This window comes from Lepisosteus platostomus, chromosome 3 (genome assembly GCF_059453375.1).
Source record: "Lepisosteus platostomus isolate fLepPlt1 chromosome 3, fLepPlt1.hap1, whole genome shotgun sequence".
Lineage (NCBI taxonomy): Eukaryota > Metazoa > Chordata > Actinopteri > Semionotiformes > Lepisosteidae > Lepisosteus > Lepisosteus platostomus.
The window spans coordinates 8210045-8232199 of NC_142613.1; the positions used below are offsets into that span (position 1 = coordinate 8210045).

General features: G+C 38.7%; 1 protein-coding gene across 1 annotated transcript in view; it reads left to right on the forward strand.

Moving 5' to 3' along the window:
- Positions 1-22155, forward strand: part of LOC148674245 (G protein-coupled receptor kinase 5-like) — a 52467-nt gene that overhangs the window by 1436 nt on the left and 28876 nt on the right. The window lies entirely within an intron of this gene.

The following is a 22155-nucleotide window of genomic DNA, read 5'->3' on the forward strand; positions in this document are numbered from 1 at the left end:
GCTTGTTTTCTGTCCTAATAACGTGTCCGTCTGATGGGAAACGTTTCACAGCTGGACTGTTCTATGAGCTGCTCATGAAGAATCTCCCCCTCGAAATTTAGTAAGGATGCATTTTGGAATCTAGACTCGACGACTTATTTATTGGAAAGGATAGTGGACAGACTGTATTTCAGTGCCGGCTGTTAGGGAAACCGTACTGTACATCCAAACAAAAATAGCGTTAGGGTTATTCATCTAATTCGTTCAATGTTGATGTTTAGGGTGAACTTGGCCATAAATGCATTAACCGGTGGCACAATAAAACGTTTGTGATCCAGTATCCTGTAAAGTTACAGATTGATCAAGCACAGCATATCAAAGTCGTGGTACAGTACGTACTTGTGTTTAACAGTACACTGCTACCTTGCGTCTCATTCACAGTTTTCCTTCATTCATAAGGAAAGGCTGTGTGTGTGTGTACAGCAGATGTAAAATACGTTTTAAACCAGTACAAAGTAAGCCGTGCTTTGTGCATGGTCATAGCCTTTTTTTTTTACCAAGTCCATATACTGTACTTGCACGAGTATTCGTTTACAGAACGGAAGTGGTTCATGTTAGGTGAAAATTGAGCACAGCGGAGGGAGTGTCAGCTAAGCGCTGACATAATTTCATAACTGCCTTCGTCCCATGCGACACATTAAAATAGCAGCGCACAATTGACGTTTGCATTAGAAACTGAAATATTCTATGTCGTCTAGGTGGAGTTTGTCCTCCAGTATGTCTTTGTGTTTATTGTTTTTGAAGAAACGCTGTTCAACTGAGTGAATACTGTACAGCATAACCGCTGCCAGATTTGCAACATAAGAACGCTAGTATCTAATTGAACCGAAGATCCCATCCAGCCCTGTTTTGTGTAAGCCAGGGTTTCATAGGAGCATAAGAAAGGTTTCAAACCAGAGGGTTCTATTCTGCCACTATAACCTCTTGGAAGATAGCAGCTAACTGATCCCAGGACTTTCAGACAAACTTTTCTTTTAAGAAGCCAGTCTACCAACCTAATGAATATGGCTGTGTGGTTTGTTACATACTCCCACAACATTCTGTGTAACAAATTACCTACTGTTTTGTGTTTTAAACATATTTGCCTTAAGTTTACATTTGCGCCCTTTTGTTTATGATTCACTGTTGATTCTGAAGACATCCATTGGGTTGATGTCTTTGTCAGTTGCTTTGAGGATTTTGAATACATGAATCAGATGCTTTGTAGTCTACTCTGTTCAAGACTGAAAGGGTTGGTTCTTTTAGCCCGTCAAAGCAGTACATTCTTTTAAGATGGGAATATACTGTATGTGATTGCTCTTCCTATGGTAATATTCCAAAGCAGAAGTACCTTTTTTGAAACATGATGACCATAATTGTACACAATATTCTGAGTGAGGCCTTACTACCAGGTGAGGGTGTTGTATCAAGGTATTGTCGAACATTTAATTGCGGTAGCATATTGACTATAACTTTCCAAGAAAAAGATGACACATTGGAATTTCAGAATGCAGTTAGGAATCCAAAAATAGTACCGTGGGTTTAGTGCTTGTCTTTCCAAAAGAAAGTTAAAACTAAAAATACAGTCCTCAGCTTAACTGTATTGTACCATGGTAAATGTAGAATGTCATGTAGTAAAAGACAGTAAATTTAGCTACGTAAGTGAAGTGTCATGGTAAGTCGGCAAAAATACTTATACATTTACCGTGGTAAACCGTCGTAAAGACTATGACTCATATACACTCTGTCTTATCAGAATCTGTTAAAATATTAATTCTGAAATGATTGTGTTCTATGCATGAAGATGTTCAGTTTCCTTTATCTTTTTTGTGCATTCAGCTGAACATACTGATGGAATCACAAAGCAATGGGAATAAACAATTGAGGTGAGGGATCAGTTGATGAAAGCCAATGTAAAGTGTTGCTCAGCTCTATGAGTCCTATTGCTTTTGATTTTGCCCACTCTGTTGGCTTGACAGGGATACACTGAGATGTTCCTTGAGCTGTGATGAAGTATAACCTAATGCAGCCTGTTCATCAAAGGAGACAAATGCAATGCCAAACCATTCAGGCAAAAAACAATTGCCACGGAAACAAATGTGCTCCAGTTGTTTTCTTCCAAGATGGGGTTTGCACAATTTTTGCACAATTTTTGGCATGACCCACTGAAAGTTATCTGTTCCATTTCCTATGGAGGGGCTTACTCAGTGAGGCCACTGCTATCCCAACAGACAGTGCATTGATAATTTATAGAAATCCTTATGACTGCTCTGACATCACTTTTAAATATCAATCCTGTTTTCTGTCATAATAGACATGGCTGATTAGAACACATACGAGTTTTGTGAATGCTACTAACATCCCAGATAATTGACTGGGGACCCCAAAAAGTTATATCAACAAAACAACTTGTCTTGGAAATGGTGTGTGCTTGCGTGCTGGAACATTGGTCTCATAAATCATACACATGTGTTGTATTTTATCTCTAATTTTTTGCTTCTGAGAGAGTCCTTGTGTCAGTTCATTAAAAAATCTCTACATCTGTTGCTTATGTTATTTTGCTTGTGTGTAAAATATATTTTAACTTATTTCGTGTAGCCAGATTTCGTTAGAGGTGAAAAAAGATGCAATTAATGCAATACTAGCATGTACTACAACACCAGTACTGTGTGATGGTTTGCATATAGCTCTAAATCAACTAAAAAAAAATCCCAGTCTGTCAGAATGCTGTCTATCCCATTTACATTCTTATACATGTTGGAGTGTCCTCAGTGCCTGAGATTTAGCTTGATTTCTACATAACACATACAGCCCAACAACTAGTTTCAGATGAGTGCTTAGAAGTTGTGCAAAATATGTTTAGATTTAGGAATCCAGTACTATGTAGCTCGCTTAGAGATTATACCCAGAAAAGTAACAGTGTAGGAGTACTAGAGAAGGCTTTGAAGCCTTTCGAATTGGGTCCCCTATACATGTTTTAGGAGTTTGTTTGAGAACAAGCTCCCATTCCCTGCTGTGTGAAAATTTGAGACCCAAAAGTGGAAGAACATGAGACAGGTGTTTATCTGCCTGTGTTTTACAGATTACTAAACAAACCATATTTCAGGACAGGAAATGTTAGTGAAGAGGACAATATTTATTCCTGTTTGTTTATTTAGCACAAAGAGTTTTTACCAGAAGTTAGCGATGAGGCATGCATCCTTCATGCGGAGCTGCTGGGAGATGGAGACAGCAGGAAAGTACTGTTTACACTCCACGCGGTCCGTTTATGCTGAACCCCAGTGCTTCCGAAATCTTTGAAATCACAACAAAAACAAAGAAGAGCAAACCATAACTTTTAGCTTTGCCTTTTCTTTTGAAAGGGCAGATTGATTTATAGACAGCACCATTCCCTGCTGTGGCATGTCTCGGGTTCTTACAGCACACACGTTTCACAAGCAATTCCATTTGTGACTGAGGGAAAACAAAACCTATTTGTGCAAATTCTCTGACATTCTCCTCAGAACACATAGTCAGTCACATTTCACTGGTCTGTGGTCACGTCTAGCCCACATCTATCAATGCACAAAAAGGATAAGGACTGGTCTCAGGTTACAGCAGCTTGTAATGTATTGGTCAGGAAATGTTTAACTTGGAAAAAAAGGTGAGATGTGGCAGTAGGTATAGAGGTATAGGCCTTTGAGGCTAACTGATGCAGAGGTTAAGATAAAGGGTGTGTTACTGTATATAGAAAGCTCATGGTATGAGTCTTGACTCTTCTGATGAAGTGTGGTGTTAACATGTGCAAGGTATGGAACCTACTCGTATCTGAGTTTCAGATAAAATGGAAGGCCAGGCATAATATAGCTGGTTGTTCAGCAGTCTTTACTGATGTGTAATTCACCACCTAATTTCTTCAAGTTGAACACTGTACAAAAACCCGTTTTAGCTATGAAAAGGTAATGTGTTGGATGTTCTTACAAATATAAAAACTGATTTAGTACCAGTAGTACTGTACTGAGATTTTATAATGTTTTGGAAATATAAACTTTTCTGAACCATCCAGTAAATCCGGTTATATGGTTTATATGCAAAAGCAGGTGTTTGGCAATGTAATAGAACTTACATTCAGGTTTTTCAGAGAATATTTTTCTGTGTAAAAATATTAAAGCAAACAGAATTTAAACGAAATCAACAAAACAAAATGATGCAAAACACTGGAGGGGTGACAGAAGAGGAGAAAAAAGAAGTATGATATTTTAAATGTCAAAGGGTGTTTTTGGAAGACTTGAAAAACATTTATGTTTATATGTAGAGAACTACTGTGGCTTAAAATGATTGTGTTGGAGAACAATAATCTATTCATTGCAGAAGCTGCAAGATTATACCAGTATAGATTGTTTTTTGCCTTTTTGTAGTTGAGCTGCACAAATGGGAGATCTGCCCTGAGGTTGACCTGCATTTGACTGGTTCAGATAAGTCAGCTCCTGTTAGAGTTTGAACCGGGGAGAAGCATGGGTCTTGAAATTTCCAGCTGTTTGGTTTTCTTTTCAGAACTTGTTAACACTACAAAAGACCTATTTTTTAGCAACAGCTGATGGAGCTAATGGACCAAAGTGAGTTTAGAATGTTAATACAATTCTCAAGTCCAAACTCACAGTCAGCACACTGTTACTCAGTGATACTCTCTATTCTAAACCGGCACCTGGCCAGTTTGAAATGCAACAAGCAGGCAGTATCATTAACAAGAAAATGTAGAAAATCAATTGAGTTGTTTCATATTAAGGAAAATCATGCAAACATTTCTATGGTCTTTCTTTTTGTCAGTATGCTCTATTTCATTGATTGCCGACACACTGAATACAGGAGTTTCTATAACCCTGCATTAACACAAAATGATTAAGCTCAGGTGAATGCTGTTTGGATTTGTTTTATTTTTAACCTGCAGTTTCCATAGCACATGTATAAGCAGGGTATTGAAACATATTCATAGGAACAAGGGCTCTTTGATCTCTGCTGTTGGGGAAAAATGGATGCAAAAAGAGATCTGCAATTAAAATTGACATTGAACTTCTTCTGTGTACAAGTGTTTGATGTTTTAATGCATTATGCAATCACACTGACTGCCTCTTCATGCAAGAGAACACATTGTACTGCACCTCACTGTGTCATTAGAGGAGAGACCCAGGTTTTTGCCATTCACTCAGCTGCTGATTTGCCTTCATAAAACCGAGGTTGAATTTTGCCGTTTCCAGTGGAGGTCTGAAAAGCTGAAGGAGGGTGTATTAGTTACAAGGAAACTGCAAATATAAAACAGGTTTATTACACAATTAAATCAAAGTGGGTATTTTCACTGGCACCATCTATTTAGCAACACCCATCAAATTCAAAGCATACCACTCTGTAGCAGTTGTTACCTGATCTGCAGGAAGTCTTTGACTGGCGTTTTCACTTTGAAGCCAGTTTTGAGGTCATTTTTATCCTCTTTTTCTTTCAGGACATAGTACCACAGTGGATCACCAAAAAATAGAGTGTTATTCATTTTTAACCATTATCTATACTTCTAAAAATTTGCAGTAGTAGGAAATGCCTGGGTTTGGCTTTAACAGCCTGTCTAAAACTCTGATCAGAATAAAAGACATTCAGTCATGTATTATTCGCAACGCTGAGTGACAAGAGCATAAATCATCAATGTCCGGTGCAAAATAATAAACTTTGATCCACCTGCCAAGAAAATTTTGCTTCTTCCCAGTGGAAACTTGCTGTGAAGCAGTGGATTTGTAGTTTGCGTTTTGGCAAGTAGGTGAAAGTCTTGATTTAATCTGCTTGCTGGTAGCTTGACTAAATGCTCCTCAAAGTCATTGCTCCAAGGGTTGCACAAAACTGGCTTTCACATTGTCTTGACTGTTCCATACACCTGCTACTCTTGCGGGAGTCATGGAGGCTCCTATTAACAGTCCTATTAACATTTACGTGTAGAGCGGATTGGGTTTGGTGTTGTGCAAGTCTCCACGAAACACAAGTCACACAAATCTTAATTAGCCATCAATGGTCATTTGTTAGAAAGGGGGGGGAAACAATCCACACTTAACTGCATTGTTTAAGGTACCAGGTCCAAACTATTTTGTTGTATGTGGTTTTAAGTGCGTTTAAAGTGTACAGTAACCTTGTTGCAAAAGTGTCAATGCTTGTTCTGAGTAGTGTCTGCCACTGTTTTGGCTAAACCCAAATCTCCTTGCAGTGCTGGCATGAGTGATATCCTTGACTGCAGCCGCATATCACCAGTGCTGGAGTGTTTCAGTTTTTCCCTATCAGAGAGAATGCAGTATCAGCTGCTTTGCTGAGATGGGGGAATTCAGAAGGCTGCAGCAGTGAGAATGCCACACCAGCACTTCCCTCATATGAACAGCATAGCCTGAACTATTGTGAAGCTCCATACTCAATGGACTTGCAGCCACATTAAAGCAAATCTGGTGACTTAACTTGTGGTTATGGTCCATTAATTGAATGACATAACTAAAAAAAAGGAACGTTTTGTGTCAGTTTACTGGAAAAGTACTTGTTTTGTAGTGGGACCAGAGGGAAAAAGCACAATCCTACAAAAAGGAGAAGAAAAAAACATAGCAGGTTGGTTTACTGGTATTTGAAGTCCTGACCAGAAAATAAAGTCAAGAAAATAAATTAGGGAACTCCCTGGCTGTGCTTACAGAAATGTTGTCTTCTGGGAGACAGAGGTATTTCAAAACCAGCTGGAAAAATTGCCTTTCTGTTTTGACAGGTGATAAACCTGAGAAGTTTTCAGTCACTAGGTGTTACATTCTCATTTCCTTGGGTAAAAACTCAACCAAATTCATGGAGGGTTAATTCAATACACTTTTGTTTGGATTTGGCGGCGTTGTTTGAAGGAGCTCTGGGAATAAACGATGAGGGGAAGTTAGGCTAAGATTAGGGTTAATTTGCAGAGTCTTAAAACAAAGCTGTTCAAAATCTGGTAATCAGTTACCATTACTGATCACTATTTACACTTGCAGTAAGGTCAGAAATATTTAAATAATAATAAAAAGAAAACTGAGAACCCAACTGATTGACATTTTCTCTGGGCATTTTTATTATTTAAAGATACTACATTTGCTGTGTATAGAAATATAGTAGAGAATCTGAAACATTTAGTTGCAAATCCTTTTTGTATTTAAAGTACCAGTATGTCCGAGCCAGTCAGTCTTGCGGTAGTTGCCAGTTATTTGCTAAACACTAGTTTTGCGTTTGTGAAACCAGGAAGCTGATTAAAAGGGAAACATGAAAGTCTATAAGACCGTAAAACCTGAGTCTAAAAAGGGGGCGACACTTTGCTAACAACTTATGCCTGTCTCCAAATATTTTTCATTTTCTTGCTTAAATAAACAGCCATGTTTATTGCATATTTACATCCATTTCCCAATAAACACTCTTTCTTTACAGAGCATGTCTATATCATACAGTGCACTGCCCTCTTTTTCCACAGAAAGAAATGAAAGCTTTCTGATTTTTAGAGCAACTTCCCATATATGTCTGGTCTGATGCATTGTAACATATTTGCAGAATGCTAAATCTGTAAAAGAGACAGCATGAAAATGCTGAGCACCACTCTGGAGTCCACTAACTGTGAAAAATGAATGGAATTATATTAAGAATCAGCCTGCTTTCACTTGGTTTTATAATATAAAACAACTAACTGGAGTTGTTAAAGTGTTTTTCATTACTAACCTTTTGAACCATTTTGGCTTCATGAAAACGGCCTGAGATTGTCGTGTCCATGTACAATTACAGGTTTGCTAAGAAGCCACTCCACTCACCCCTTTCTTTCCACGCTGTGAATTCCTACAATTTACATACTTTGTATTCTTCACTGGCCATCAAAGGGAGTAGCCTCAGGTCATATCAAAGAGCAGTGGCCTGCAAGAGAAACTGTTCCTTGCACAAATCCTCACAATTAGTTGTAAGTCAGCAACCGAGACTGAAGGAGATGAGTTCTAGTCTGTCATAGTTGACAGCTGTGAACAACCACTGTCCTGCTTGTTGTGCCTTCTGCCAAGGATGATCTGTCCTCTTGTAGGGGGTGTACAGTATGTGTTTCCTAAAATGCTATCAGATGAGTGTTACAGCGTTATTAAGTTCATGTGGAAAATAACCACCTGATTTGCATGGTAAAGCAAATTCAGACAGAACAACGTGTCTTTTATTGGGTTTCTTTGCATTTAGGAAAATAAGTAACTGCATTGCCAATGGTAAATCGTGAGCACGTCTGTTCCTATACAGTATATACAGTACCAGTACCATAAATGATGTGCAATTTTGAAAAACAATTGGTAATACTATACAGCTAATCCTGTAAAATACCATTCACTGGCAAAATGCATTAAGGAACTGTTATTCTACAAAAACAAAACATGAACAAGATTGTTTGTTTTACAGTATAAATTGTTAGAAATGTGTTTTTTTTTCATCAGACCAAAATGCTTAATAAAACTCCAGAGGATTTATAGTGTGTGTTTCATACAGGCTGTTAGAAAATGATAGATTAAATCCATATTGAAATCATATCTTGTTTAACCCTATAACCCTGTTGTCTACATGGGTCCGGATGCCCCGGTGTAGTGATATGGACACTATACTGTAAAAAAAAAAGGTGCCATCCTTCAGATTTCAGATTTGTTATGTTCTGTTTTACCATATCACTTTGCTTCACTTTTAATACCTTGCTGTAGAATTCTTAATTCTTCATTTACCATGATATACCACAGTAAAAACAAAATCCCATTGGCTTGTCTTTCTGCTTTTCCTGGTACAGTTTTGCATGAGGTAACCTCTCGGAAATAAATTCCAGATGTATTTATTATCTGATCTAACATTTTTCCATTGTAAAACACTATGTGCCGCATGTAATCGGAAACCTGTAGAACAGAATAACAAACTGGACTATGTAAGCTTGAATATGTGAGGGGGAAAAAGCACATTACAATATGATCTCCATTACATTCTAGAAGTAAGGTAAGAAGGCTGGAAAAAGGGCTTGAGAAACGCACCCCGAATAGTTTTGGCGCTGAACTATTTGTTTGATCCAGGACAGGTTAGAAGAATAGAATCTTTTTCTCCATGGAAAAAAGAAGGCTTTTGGTAGCTATTCAGCAACCCAAAAGGGATAGACTGATTACATTAAATGCAACATGGAGCTCAGGACCGGGGAATTTTGATGGAAATTGTGAATTCAGCACTGAAGAAAGGAAGCAGTTCTATATACAGTTGTAAGGGTTTGGAAAGCAACTGCCAAAGATCATTGTGAATGAGAAGCCCTCAAGAAAATGCATGATTTTCAAAATTATTTTCCGCTTAGTGTTCTCAAGTATTTTAACTCAAGGGTTTTGCTTTGTTTTTGAAGGGAAGGGATAGGCTGCTAAAGTAAAACTTTTGACAAATCCCTCCTGAGGGATTTTTCTAGGTTATACTCCTGGAACTTCATACTAACTAGATTAATGTTTGACTGGACTATGAAAGGACAAGACGTGTGAGGTGCATTCTTTTGAGCCCTCTGAAGAAAGCAAGTGTCCTTTCGTGATGCTGTCCTGACGGGTGAAGTCACTCAAAAGTGCCTTGTTCCTCCCGGCAATTCTGTTCTTCACATGACCCATGTCATGCTTCACAAAGAGACTGAACAAATACATACCTGTATGGGGCTTTTCAAGTGGGAGCATTCCTCCCAAAAATACACAAGCCTTTGAGGCAGCTGAGCAATCTACAGCCATTATAAAAAACCTGCTCTGGAAATCTTCCAAAAACACATTTCAAGTTGATTTTTTATTTGTCTGAAAAGTTATTCTTTTACTTGGTGGTCTATTGAATACTATTACCATTTAGCTTCTAACGTCTGAAGTGTCACAGCACATTAAGAATTTCTTGTCTAGCCTATTGATTTTTTTTTAATATCAAAACTACTGCATAACAACTCAGAATGGATTGGATTCACTCTCATTAGGAACTGCAAAGTTTGTTGTTCATAGGCAGTTGATCAAGATGACATTTGTCGAAGCTTAACGGATCGGTGATCTTAAAGGCTTGGAATGAACAAAGAAATATTGTCGGGTGTTTTGTTTGTTTTTTTCTTTGAGTCATGTGCATGCATTTTTTGGAGAAAATTGTTTTAAACCATATGGTGGCTTTGCTGTAGACCATGTAGGTAAAACATTCATGGTCTTTTAACATTGCAGAACAATGTCCCAATGTAGCCTTGAGCATCCCTGAACCATGATCTGAATATTACTACAATATTTTCAGTTTAGTCTGCATTTCCCCCTTTTCCACATATGACATTTAAGTGATAGATTCCACAAAAAGAAATAGCTTTTTTAGTATATGTTAAAATTTGCTCCGTGTCTTAAGATTTCCAAGGATATGCCTCTTGAAACAATAAAAAAATTAGGAAATAAGACACTGCTGAAAAAAAAGCTTAGCACTGTAAGCTTGGTATAACATTAATATACCGAATAACAATTATCTTAAACATCTGGTCTGATTTACCATTACTCATGTTGTCATCTGCTGCAACATTGTCTCATTACTTAAGTTTTACTCAATATTTTAAAATGCTTGCAAAGAATTTAAAAAATAATCTGTGATTTTTTAAGCAGGGTTAGTCTGTTCCAACAAACCACAGTGCTGCAGAAATCATGTCTGGATCGTTGCATTTGCAGCTAGGCCTTGGGTCATATTTAGAAACAAGCGCAAGGGCAAGGGCAAATATTTGGGAAAGATTAAACGCACTGCGGTGCTGTGCAGATATCAAGAAACAATTTATTTACACATCAGAGTAGATAAATGTATTGCTTGTTGTGTTTTTTCTTTAGTGCGTTCTTCATTTTCTATAATGGTATAACACCAAGAACCCATCTGAGTTGATCCGAGTTAAAACTCACACTTCCTGAATGTCCGGGGAAGGATAGTGTAAAATAATATCTGAATTTCTGGCACAATTTCAAAACCCAGAAGACATATGCAGTAGGATCACTTTCCGGGGTTTCTTGCCCTGCAGAAAAGTAACTTCTGGAAAACTGGGAGAAGAGAAGAGAAGCTGGGGAGCATAACATCTTTGAAGCATTTCTAAAAATAAGAGGCTGTTTCAGCTCTTTCATAGCAAATTCATGTCACATTGGCCACCAGAAAAAACACCACAATCCCAACTCCAAGAGCCAGAATTACTTTCTCCCTTGTGGAGCATTAGATTTACTTCTACAACTTTAATAGAAACGTGTTTGTACTGTTTTACCGTGTAGGTATGATGGTTTGTAAGACGAGGGTTTACAGAATGTTATGTTTGGTCTGTCATTTACTTACCCAATGCCAATCTCTGTTTATTAAACATTCATCCATTTTCATTACCGCTTTATCTGATACAGAGTCACAGGGAAGCCTGGGCCTGTCCCGACGAGTAACAGGCACAAGGTAGGATACATTATGGCCAGGATAACAGTCCATCTCTGGCAGACACACCGACACAAACATGCACACACCTACTCCAGGGCCAATTTCCCCAGAAGCCAATTAACCTACCAGTATATTTTTGGACTGTTGGAGGAAACTGGAGCACCCAGAGGAAATCCACACAAAAACAGGGGAGAATATTAAACTCTATACAGATATCACCCCAGGAATTGAACCCAGGGCCCCAGTACTGTGAGGCAGCACAACTGTTCTGCCTTCTTATTTAATATTTTATTGTAAATTGTCCATGGTCCTTTTTGCTCTGTTGCTTTTCTGCCAATCTGACTACTCTTATATTTTTCCCAAGGTCTTTGAATGGCTGAGTTGCTTCCTGGAATAAGTGGTTAGCACTGCAAACAATCGTAAAAGGGAAAACAACTCCAAATAACACATAAAACATTTTAAATGGATCCCTCTTATTCTTTGTTCCACCATTCTCTATGCTATGCTATGAAGAAACTTGATAGCAGTGGCACACTGCAGCAAAGTACAGTGAAAGCACTTGGGAATGGAGTAGAAATTGGGTTGGTATTAACTGCAGACCAGCACTCTGGAGTGACACAGTACATATCTACACTTTAGTAAGGTATCTCTGAGAATGTTTCTCACATTCTTTCTAAGGTCCTTTCTGCAGTATTTAATATGCCGTACTTTCAGTGCAAATAATTGGCAGTATAGACAAGGGCAAACCAAGACAGGATATGACAAAGGAGAGCTGATGAAGACTTAAAGAACAGCTAAACTGCAAAAGTACCTATTTACTGTAACTGTACTGATTTTGACTTTCTATGGTGTGGTGTTTATTAAGCATGTGGTGTGCTGTTCTACCTGAGCAGCGTCTGAAGATAAACAGTCCTTGTATCTGTTAAGTCTCTCTGGACCTAGCCACATAGCTCTTTCCTGTGCTTTGTCACTTTGAGAATTGCCCTGGTTCTGGAGCTTTGATTGGAATTCTTTCTTGAGCCTCCGTATTTCTGGAGAATGTGCTAGCCTTATGCACAGAGGGGTGTCCGCCTGCTACTGCCTGTCACACGGGCAAGTTGTGGCTTTTGCGCACGTCTTGGTTTTTTTTTTTTGCCTGCATGCAAATTTGTCGTGTTTGTGAATGCTCAATTGCTATCAGAAACCAGTGCAAATGAAAGCCAAGGCCGGGACCTTTGATCATATGCTTGCAAATATTTATTATCTTCCTTAAATTACTGTATGGATATAAAAAGCATGACAGAAATAAGAATGGAACTCCTCGTCTTACGCAACAAACTAAAAATATAGATACAATTTTGTACAGTACCTTTGAAAACAAGTTGGATGCAGTTAACTGAAGAAGTGTAGTTTTCTCTCAAGAAGTATGTTTCTGTAGAGAACTTTGCTGTAAAATTTGAATACACAGTGGATGTTCAGAAAAGGTGCTTTTCTTTTCAAGCTTCTAAGTGTGGTGCTGCCTTTTTGTAGGTTTGCAAACCAAATGTGGTAGATTTTTAATAGGAAAATCACAGTAAGTGCTATAAAACTCATATATTATTTAAACATTAAGAGTTCAGGGGTCTAAGCAAATTTGAGACAGAAATCTTGTTATTCTGGATGCAGTGCTAGTGTCCTTTACAATTAACAAGGAAATGAGACCATGCAATTGCAGAAGCTTTAATAGTTACTGTGAGAACTTTAAGTTATTCATTATAACCCTGGTGCCCTGTTATTCATTATAACCCTGGATCCCGGAAAAGAAATGTAGTCTTTGGGAAGTGACACATCACTGTCCTCCACACTGTGCAAAAATGCAGAGGTCATCAAATCAGAGGCTACCAGTTCACCCCACCGTCTTTTGTTGAAATGTACCCTCCTGAGACCGACTGTGACGCCGTTCGGAAAGGTAGTGACTACATTTGTTTTCAGGGAACCAGAGTCATGATAAACCAGTGCGGCCTTTCAGGAGAATTGTAGTCATTACCATTGGGAATGCAGTCTGCTCCAGCTGTGTTGGACAGGAGGGCAAGTAGCCAGAGGCAATGGCCATGAAATCATGGACTAGACGAGGAAACAGACAGCAAGACCCTGAAGCCACCTCAGAGTTGGACTGCATTCATTCCCTGTGTGAGGGGAAGGCCGTGTCACCACCACACAGAGGTCCTTGATTGAAGCTCCATCAAACTGATGACGCTAATGACCTGCAAAGAGCAGAGCCCCAGGTCCTCAGCAACTAAACGTGAGCCAACAGGTGGTACAGTGCCAGGTCACATGCCCTACACAGAGTCCATATGCTGCAGGACACGAGCAACTGGTCCCAGGTGTTAAGTGACGCTATTCAAATCCTGAATGGAATAATGTTGCTAGACTCTAGAGTGCAGAACTTCACTCAGATTGCTTCCCTAAGATGGTAAGTGCAGTAGACTTTATTAGCGCAAAGTCAGATCCACTGGTTGAGAAGCTGAGACAAAATTTGCGAAGAAAAATGAGGCTTGTGGCTGAAGAGAGGACACACACCTACAGTAGCAGCAAAGATGGTAGGAGTAGGGGACTCTTCCATGCTGAATGACCCAATAGACATAACCGTCTTCAGTGACAGAGACTTAATGACAAAGGCATAAAGGGGGAAGTCTCAAGAGGCCATCCACGACCACCTGAACACCTTGGGGATGGGGGCGGGGTCGACATGCTGAACTGGCTACAAGATAGTCGTTTAAGACTGACCTGGTGGAGGGAATCTGGAGGAAGAGAACTGACAACAGGGAGCACAGGATGGGGAGTTGTTGTCCAATGGAAGGCACTCTGTAGAAGGTGCACCACAGGCTTCAGGAGGCTAGGCACAGTCAGACAAGACGGAGCTGCGGTGCAATGCCAGAGTGTGCCAGATTCAGCTGAAGCAGCAGCAGCTGCTAGGTGTGGAGAAATATTATTAATGAGTCATGCCAGGAGGGGAATCTACAGCTACTTCGGCCAGTGAAGGGCAGCAAGCCATTCCCAGTGCACCTGGAAGAGTCCACTGCATGGAGCTTGAGAATGTTGATACGTTGTGCAGACAGCTCTCTAGCCTGTGTTGGATGCATCCTTGATCACACCATAGTAAACACATCCCGATGACATACACTTCATATAAATGAAAACAATGCACTTGTTTATAATTTCAATATGACTTTTTCAGTTCTTATTGCACTTAATATGAAGATACAGTCCATTGGATTAAATTTATTAATGTCTGTAAAGGTTCAATATACTTGAATTCTCTTGCAATCTTTTCTGTTCTAGACTAATCAACTATTTAATTCCATCCAATTTTTCAACATTTTTACAAGTGCTTGGTTTATTGCTTAAATTGTGATGACTAACGATACATAATTAGGGGGTTGCAAGTAACAAGCATAATAAATAGCTTTCCTAAGGCATAGAGCCCAAAACTCCCAATATAGCGTTTACATAAAATATTTCCCACAGACATTATCCTCCTTCAGAAGATTCACATTATTTTGTTTTGATTTTAGCATAATACAGGGAATGACATTGCTAGCGATCAACAATAGATAACAGAGAACGATACGCACCTGAATTTGATGCAAAGAATGTTTCTGAACTTGATTGTTGTCAATTTGTAGGCAACAGCTTTAATGATTGATGATTGTACGCCTAGATGTTTAAGTTTGGAAAAATGAATCTAGATTGGAAATCACCTGACTCAGGAATGAATTGGGATTATGAGGTGGTGTTGTAATATTTACCATAAATACAGTACCACTTGGTGGTAATAATAGTACCTGGTGTAACCCTGAGGCAATGAAACATGAGATAACTTTCACACAACACTTTTTTTTATGCTTTCCTTGGCAACAGCTGACTCAACTGTCTTGACATATTAAAGAGGCTTTCATTTCCTGTGTGAACAATAAATAAGTAAAATCGTAACTCACTGCTTAAGCAAACTTTGGGGCTCATCGGTTGACCCCTGTGGAAAAGGTTTCAGAAAAACAGTGGAAGAGGAGGAGAACGGACAAGACAGTTTTTCACATGTACAGTATGCCCAATGTTTTTGCTTTACGCTGAGGTTTCCCTGGAGTGGTGAACCAAAAGGAATGTGTTGTGGAAAATAAAGACAGGAGTTGTTGAACTCAAACACTCCAAGAAAACACTGCAGTGCTAAAATGAGCTTGAGAAACTAAAGGCTTTTAAAGAAGGAAAACGTCTTGGTACATTTTTGATAACAGGCCAGATGGTTTTATTAATCATCACAGCATGGGGTTAAATAAGTGCAATGAGAGAAAGGATAACCTCAAGTCTGGTGCTGCTCATGGTCACTGTAGTGGAGCCCAGTAGGTAGGGAGGCGGAACAGAGCTGGTGATCTCCATCCCGAAAAAATTCTGTTTGTCCATAAATTGAGGTTTTGTCTTCAGGGACCAAAAAGTCACACGGGGAAGCTTGCAGCATCTGTGTTGAGTTTTCTCACGATGCCACAGCAAGCCACAGAGGCACTGTTGTCATTCTGAAGACCGAGAGAAGCAATTTGTCCTGCTTTTTGAAGGGGGCTAAAAGGTCTTTGGAGGGAGGAAATTGAAAACAGCTGGAGAGGAAGTGGCGAGGGCTGAGTGAGGCCTGGTAATTGGTTTAACTCCTTCCTGAATGCGTTTATGTTTTTCTTGTTTGTGTGAAGTCCGGCCATACAGTACAGCACCTGGGTGTCCATAGTCTGACCATTCCTCTCGAAGTGTACAACAAAAAAATGAGAGACGTGAGATATCAGAATGTTTGTATTGATGTAGAACTATAAAAAAAGGGACCAATTGAAAGCTGAGTTTTTAATATGCCTTCCATGAGATAAACAGATCAGGAAGATACATTTTTCTTTTTGTTACTGAACTGTAAGACCAGGAAATGAACATTTAAACAGGGTAAATTTAGTTTGATTTTTGGCATTATTTTTAGATTCCCCATTTGTTTTCTCTCATTGCTTTATTTAATAGGACAATTGTGCCAAGTATGTTTTGTGGAGTTTGACCTGGGAACAGCCAAGCTCGGTCACCCTTGAGCTATAAGCCAACAACAAGTATAACTACGTTTGAGCTTTTTCGTCAGAGCTGTCAAGCCTGTATGCCAGCATTATAAGATTTTCAGTTACGATAAGACTATTTTTAAAACGGCTGTGCTAAAAATACAATGCATTTTTCTCACTGTCTCACAAACTATTTCTCACATAGAAAAGTAAATAAAAAGTCCTGCACAGAGAAACTGGTGTGCTTGTAGTAGGGTTTATATGCTTACCAATAATGCATCTCAACTGTCATATTGGACCACAGTGGCAGTCTGAATCATTTGGAAATGATAAAAATAGCTCTTATTTTTTAAGTAAACAAATGCGAATGTGTATTTTCTGGAAGTCTTGTTTTCCTTCCTTTTCTTACGTCTTACCTGGAGCGTAAATATGCATTTAAAGAGCACACAATTTAAAATACACTTACAGTAGAACAAAGAGGAGTCAATCCTTCAAAATGTTGCCTACAACTTGCTAAATCATAACATAGGCAGGATTCAGCACAATATTTGTACTTCTTTTTTACTGTAGATAAAATTGACTTTGAGTCTCCAGGCCCTGATAACAGTATGAAATTAAATAGCTGGATCATTGTGTGAGGTAAAACAAAGGTCTTTTCCTCCTATAGTTTTATTTTCCACCTTTAGAATATGCAGCAGGCTTGCATCCTGTAGTCAGAAGGCCTAATTTTGAAAGACGTATATTTCTGAAGCCCGTTCATTCATTTGTGTACAGTACTTATGCCCACTTGACACAATCAGAAGTCTTGTGTTTTTGTAATTATTTTTTAAACCCTGTGAGATAGCTAAGAGAAAACTGGATTTGCAGGCCAGATGAGTGACTCATGTGTTTGCCTGTAAAAGCCTTTTTGACACAAGAATGATGTCAGAACTTGTTGTTCATGCTCCTATATCTCACCCTAACCAACAACATGTTTGCTAATGCAGGCTTTGGCAACAATTCATCTAATCACATTGGGTTTTGGTATGGCCTTTGTCTCACAGTGCTAGGGTATACAGTATATCTCTGTTTGTAGAAACTGGGCCTATAGAAAATACTTTGACCTTGAAGTTAGTAGCTTTTGACAAGACATCACACCATTCATTACAGGCATTGCAGTACCATTTTATTAGGGCTCCAATTGCAACTACACTGTGGTTGTGAAAAGATCTTCAGCAGACACCTTCATCTTTTGCAGAAGTATTAAGAAGTGTTAAACCCTGTGCTTGGGATAACATGTATGTATTTTAATTTCCTGGATTGCGGTGTAAATGGTACGAAATTCGGTTCCTTTGCAAACTATGCAGGGTAATAAGAATAGACATGGCTTTCTTCCAGTGTTCTTTTTACTGATTTGATTTAGCATTTTTCATTTCTTATGACAAAAGGTACCATAACGGGTTCGTCACACCTATCTTTTACATTGGTTATGGTCATTGACAACAGATTGAACACTTTAAGCAAGAAAAAGACTTTCTACATTTTCAGTTTTGTAATGGATGTATATTTGGAATGCACACAGTTTATTTTTATTTGTTTTTATTGCAAAAGGCATGTACACATTTGCTCAAGATGTTAGATATAAAGTTATCATAAATTTCAGTATCACAAGTTGGGTCCATTCCTGAAAAGAAAGCTACTTGTCCTGGTGAGAGTTGCAGCGATCCTGGCCCTAAACCTTAAGCACAACATGGAACTGCGGGCACACGACTGCTCTCATCCTAAATAGGACCCCCATCCTCACAGGGCTATAGAGAAGGGGGCAGTTTAAAGAAGTCTATTAAATCTTATCAGCATGACAAGGAGGAGGAAGAAAAAATATAAACATGGGATAGAACATGCAAACTTCACAACGTGCCCCAGTTCACAATCAAACTAATGACCAAAGAACCATGAGGCATCAGCGCTAACTGCCATGTTGCCTGAAGTTGTCCAGATGCTGCAAAAAAGTTTTATTTAGAACCTTTTAAGTATTTTGGGATGTTGGTGCTGTCCAGACAATGGACTGGAATTGTGGAAGCACTGAGTAAAATGGGTGCATTTGTAATACATGGATACTGTATGTCTTCCAGTTTCTTCATTACTGTTTTTACAGCCTTGGTCGAGTGGAACAATATCCTGGCTGCTTGCCCCAGGTCAAAGTGTTCTGTTACCCAGGTTAAAAAGTATCCCTGCTTTTTTTACTTCATACAGGTATTATTAATGAGCTGAAGATTGAGTATTGAGTGCCCCATTCACCACAAAGCCCTAGATAATGTTGGGGCAAGATTACATTATTAGACCTGATTCTTCGCCATTCAGCTGGTTGGCACCAGGCAAGTGTCATCAAGCCACCAAAAGGTTTCTCTTTGTAGAGGTGGAGGAGAATGAATCTAACATTTGTCACTGAGCAGTTGTGTGTAATACAGAATATGGTTTTGAAATGATTGTTTTGTGCAGTTCTCACGTTTGTGGACGAATACTGAGATACACTATTGACTGGAGCAGAGTAATATCACTCTGTTTAGAAAGGCAAAAAAGGTGATGCATTGCAGGTTACTCAAATTGTAAAACAGTGCATTGTACAATTGAAAGCCCCTTTTTTGCTCTGTGCCGTTTCTGCACTTGAAGACAGCTGCGTTTCGGACAGTGAAGTTGTAGGATGTGGTTTGTCATGAGCAATCTTATTGTGCCTGAAAAGTGAAAATGTGCAAGTGAAGAGGTGTGTAATAGGACCGACATGAAATAATCTGCGTGGATGGCTTCTGTGGTTAAATCGAAGATTCTGAACAAATGTGCTGGTGCTAGTTGCCAGAAACTGGTCAAGACAGGGTCAGCATTTCCTTTCTGATGTTTCTGAACGGCCTTACAAAGAACCCCACTGTTAGTGTTTTGTCACCTGTCAGGTTACAAATATTTTCACCAATCCACAATTTCAAAAATGCAACTAGAAAAACCTGTACATCACCGATTATAATCTGTTTCTATTTATTTCCATTTTTCATTCCTTCCTTCGTTTTTTTTATAGATGTATTTCAAGAATGCATAAATGTGCTTCAGAAACCCTGCAGTCAAACCATTGGTTAAGCTGCTATTGTAAAGCTTGTGAAAACAAGGAAAACCATAGAGTATAAGTCTTCCAAGTGGCTTACCATTTAATAAAGTATGATGCGCCTTTACAGTGCAATGGTTTTTATAAACCTGTGGTTTGTTAAATTGCAGCCAGTGTTTTTTTCTGCAACAATGCATAAAACAATGGGTATTACAAATGTACATGTGGGTTTTGATCAAGTTGCTAAGCAGTGTGGTTTCTATATTTACAAGTAGTAAAATAAGATTCAGCTTTTAGGCTACACAGTTCTGTAACTGGTCTCAATATTTCTAAGAACCCGATAGGCTTATAATCTGAAGTACAATGGACTGGCAAGATGCAAACATGCATTATTTATACAGATGCGTAATTTTATGAATGAGTTTTTGAACTCCTGCCTCTTAAAATTTAATGATGCAGCATGTTTTCAAGAGAGCTGAATGAGGCATGTATGATTTGCGTAGCGTGAGCTCCGTCACTGCACACATACATAAAGGAGAAGTCCTGTAGTGGGATATAAAATTGCTGCCCCTCTGTGACTTGCACAGTACGTGTCACCTAAGAGTTCTATATGTTTAAACCCGGATTCTTCTTAATTTTTTATATATAGATACGTTCATAGCCGCGACTCTTTTCTGTTTTAGTTCTTTTGATTCTTGTTGCTGCTTTTGACACAGTAACCTATAATGTTCTCATCGCTCAGTTAGAGGGCTTCTGGCCCTGTCCTTAATTAGATCATTAATTGCATCCCTGATATAAAGCTTTTTGTCCCATTCAGGTCTCGTATGATGTCGTTCCACAAGGCTCCATTCCTATTTAGTATGCATGTTTCCATCAGAACAATATAGGACAATCAGACTAGATGCGTTGAATTTTCATTTTTATGTTGTCATTTGTCAGATATCTGTGCATGCAAACCCAGCTACTGAGGTCTCTATGCATACTGTATGAATAGTATAAAAATTCTTTGAAATTCAATTATTGCAGTTTCGTATATTAAATTACAGATACCAATTTTTGCACTTTGTATGATACAATGTTGCTACAGTAGGTACTCTACAGATTGGAGAGTTCAGATTAAGTTGAGCATGAAAATGAAGAATTGTTCATTTAAAATCAGTGTATTTTTAAATCTCGGGAACCATTTATTAATGAACCATCATGTTTTTCGTCTCGGGAATTTTGCTCTAAGACTTGCTCCATCCTGTTTTGGCGGTACCTGAAGCAGAAAAACTGGTTCTTGCATATCTCTTCCTGTCATGAATATAGTAATGCCCTGTTTGCTGTGGTAAGAACAGCACCTTGCCCGTGTGTGGGGATCTTCTGCTCCAGTTGTGTGTGGATTTTAAAATTCTTTGCATTTGTCTGATCTTTTATTGGTTTATACCTCTGATGCACAGTGTTCTATCATGTGATTCTGATTATACTTTTGCATTCCCCTGCAAGATTTCTCATTCCGGTTGACAGTGCCTTTTGCCCTTAAATCTTTCAAGTCCAAAATTACATTCCAAAAGAAATACACTTGCTTTCTAAGCAGGCTTACTGACCCTTTGAGGTGAAATAGATATCAACATTATTACCTCTACAGCAACAGCAATTATTATTACTGTACATGTGTTATATAGAAACACCAGCGACAATTATTGTGACTTCTTCAAACCTTGCCAGAAAAAAAAAATTGATGTAGGGATATAATATAACTGCAGCAGAGAGCCTAATGGATACCACTGCATCAATCAGCTCAGTCCTGTGTATCCTGAAGGACCTGATACAGGTGGTATCATCGGCTGATATTGTCTTATGTGTAAATGGAAGTCCTGAGTGTAAACTGGACACTTGTACTACAGTATTTTGGAAAGTACTGCTTTTAAATATGACAGTGTTCTGTATCTCTCAAATGCCTGCCTAATGTGCAGTGCTTAAAAGCTATATGTTTTTGAGCTAACAAATCTGTAGAAGATACTGTATGTCCACAATTCTAATTGAATTTATTGTTCTATTAAATGTTTACATCCAAAGAATCTCGTATAAATTAAATCCAGAGCACAGACTCTTTACTATGTGTATATGTGTACTGAATGTGTATATGTGTGTATGTTTACTGTATGTGTTTAATGACATTTGTGTGTGCGTGTGTGGTAGCTTGCATTATGGGAAGTGGAAGAGCTACATGTGCACTGCAGCTATAAAACAGGTGTGCCATTGTTAGACATTTGCATTGTAAATCCTTGACTCCTTTGCTGTTCTGGCCCAGCAGGCTTCCTTGATGCTATTTTTAGTCGGTCACGACAGTTCCTGGAAGATGTCATTGCAGACAGAAAATTGACAGGTGATAATTCAGATGTTTGGGGAGCTAAAAGCACACACAAACTAATGTACACACCTTGGTAGTGCAGCTGATAACGGCATTGCTGGGGTTAGAAAGACAGACACTCCATAGATTTGCCATTAAGGAGGAGATAAGGAAGGTCAAGTACAGTACAGTGCGGAGAGGTTTGTTGTTTTCGCTTTTTTTAACAGCAACTGGCAAAGAAATCCCTTTTCACTTTTCACTTTGCTCCT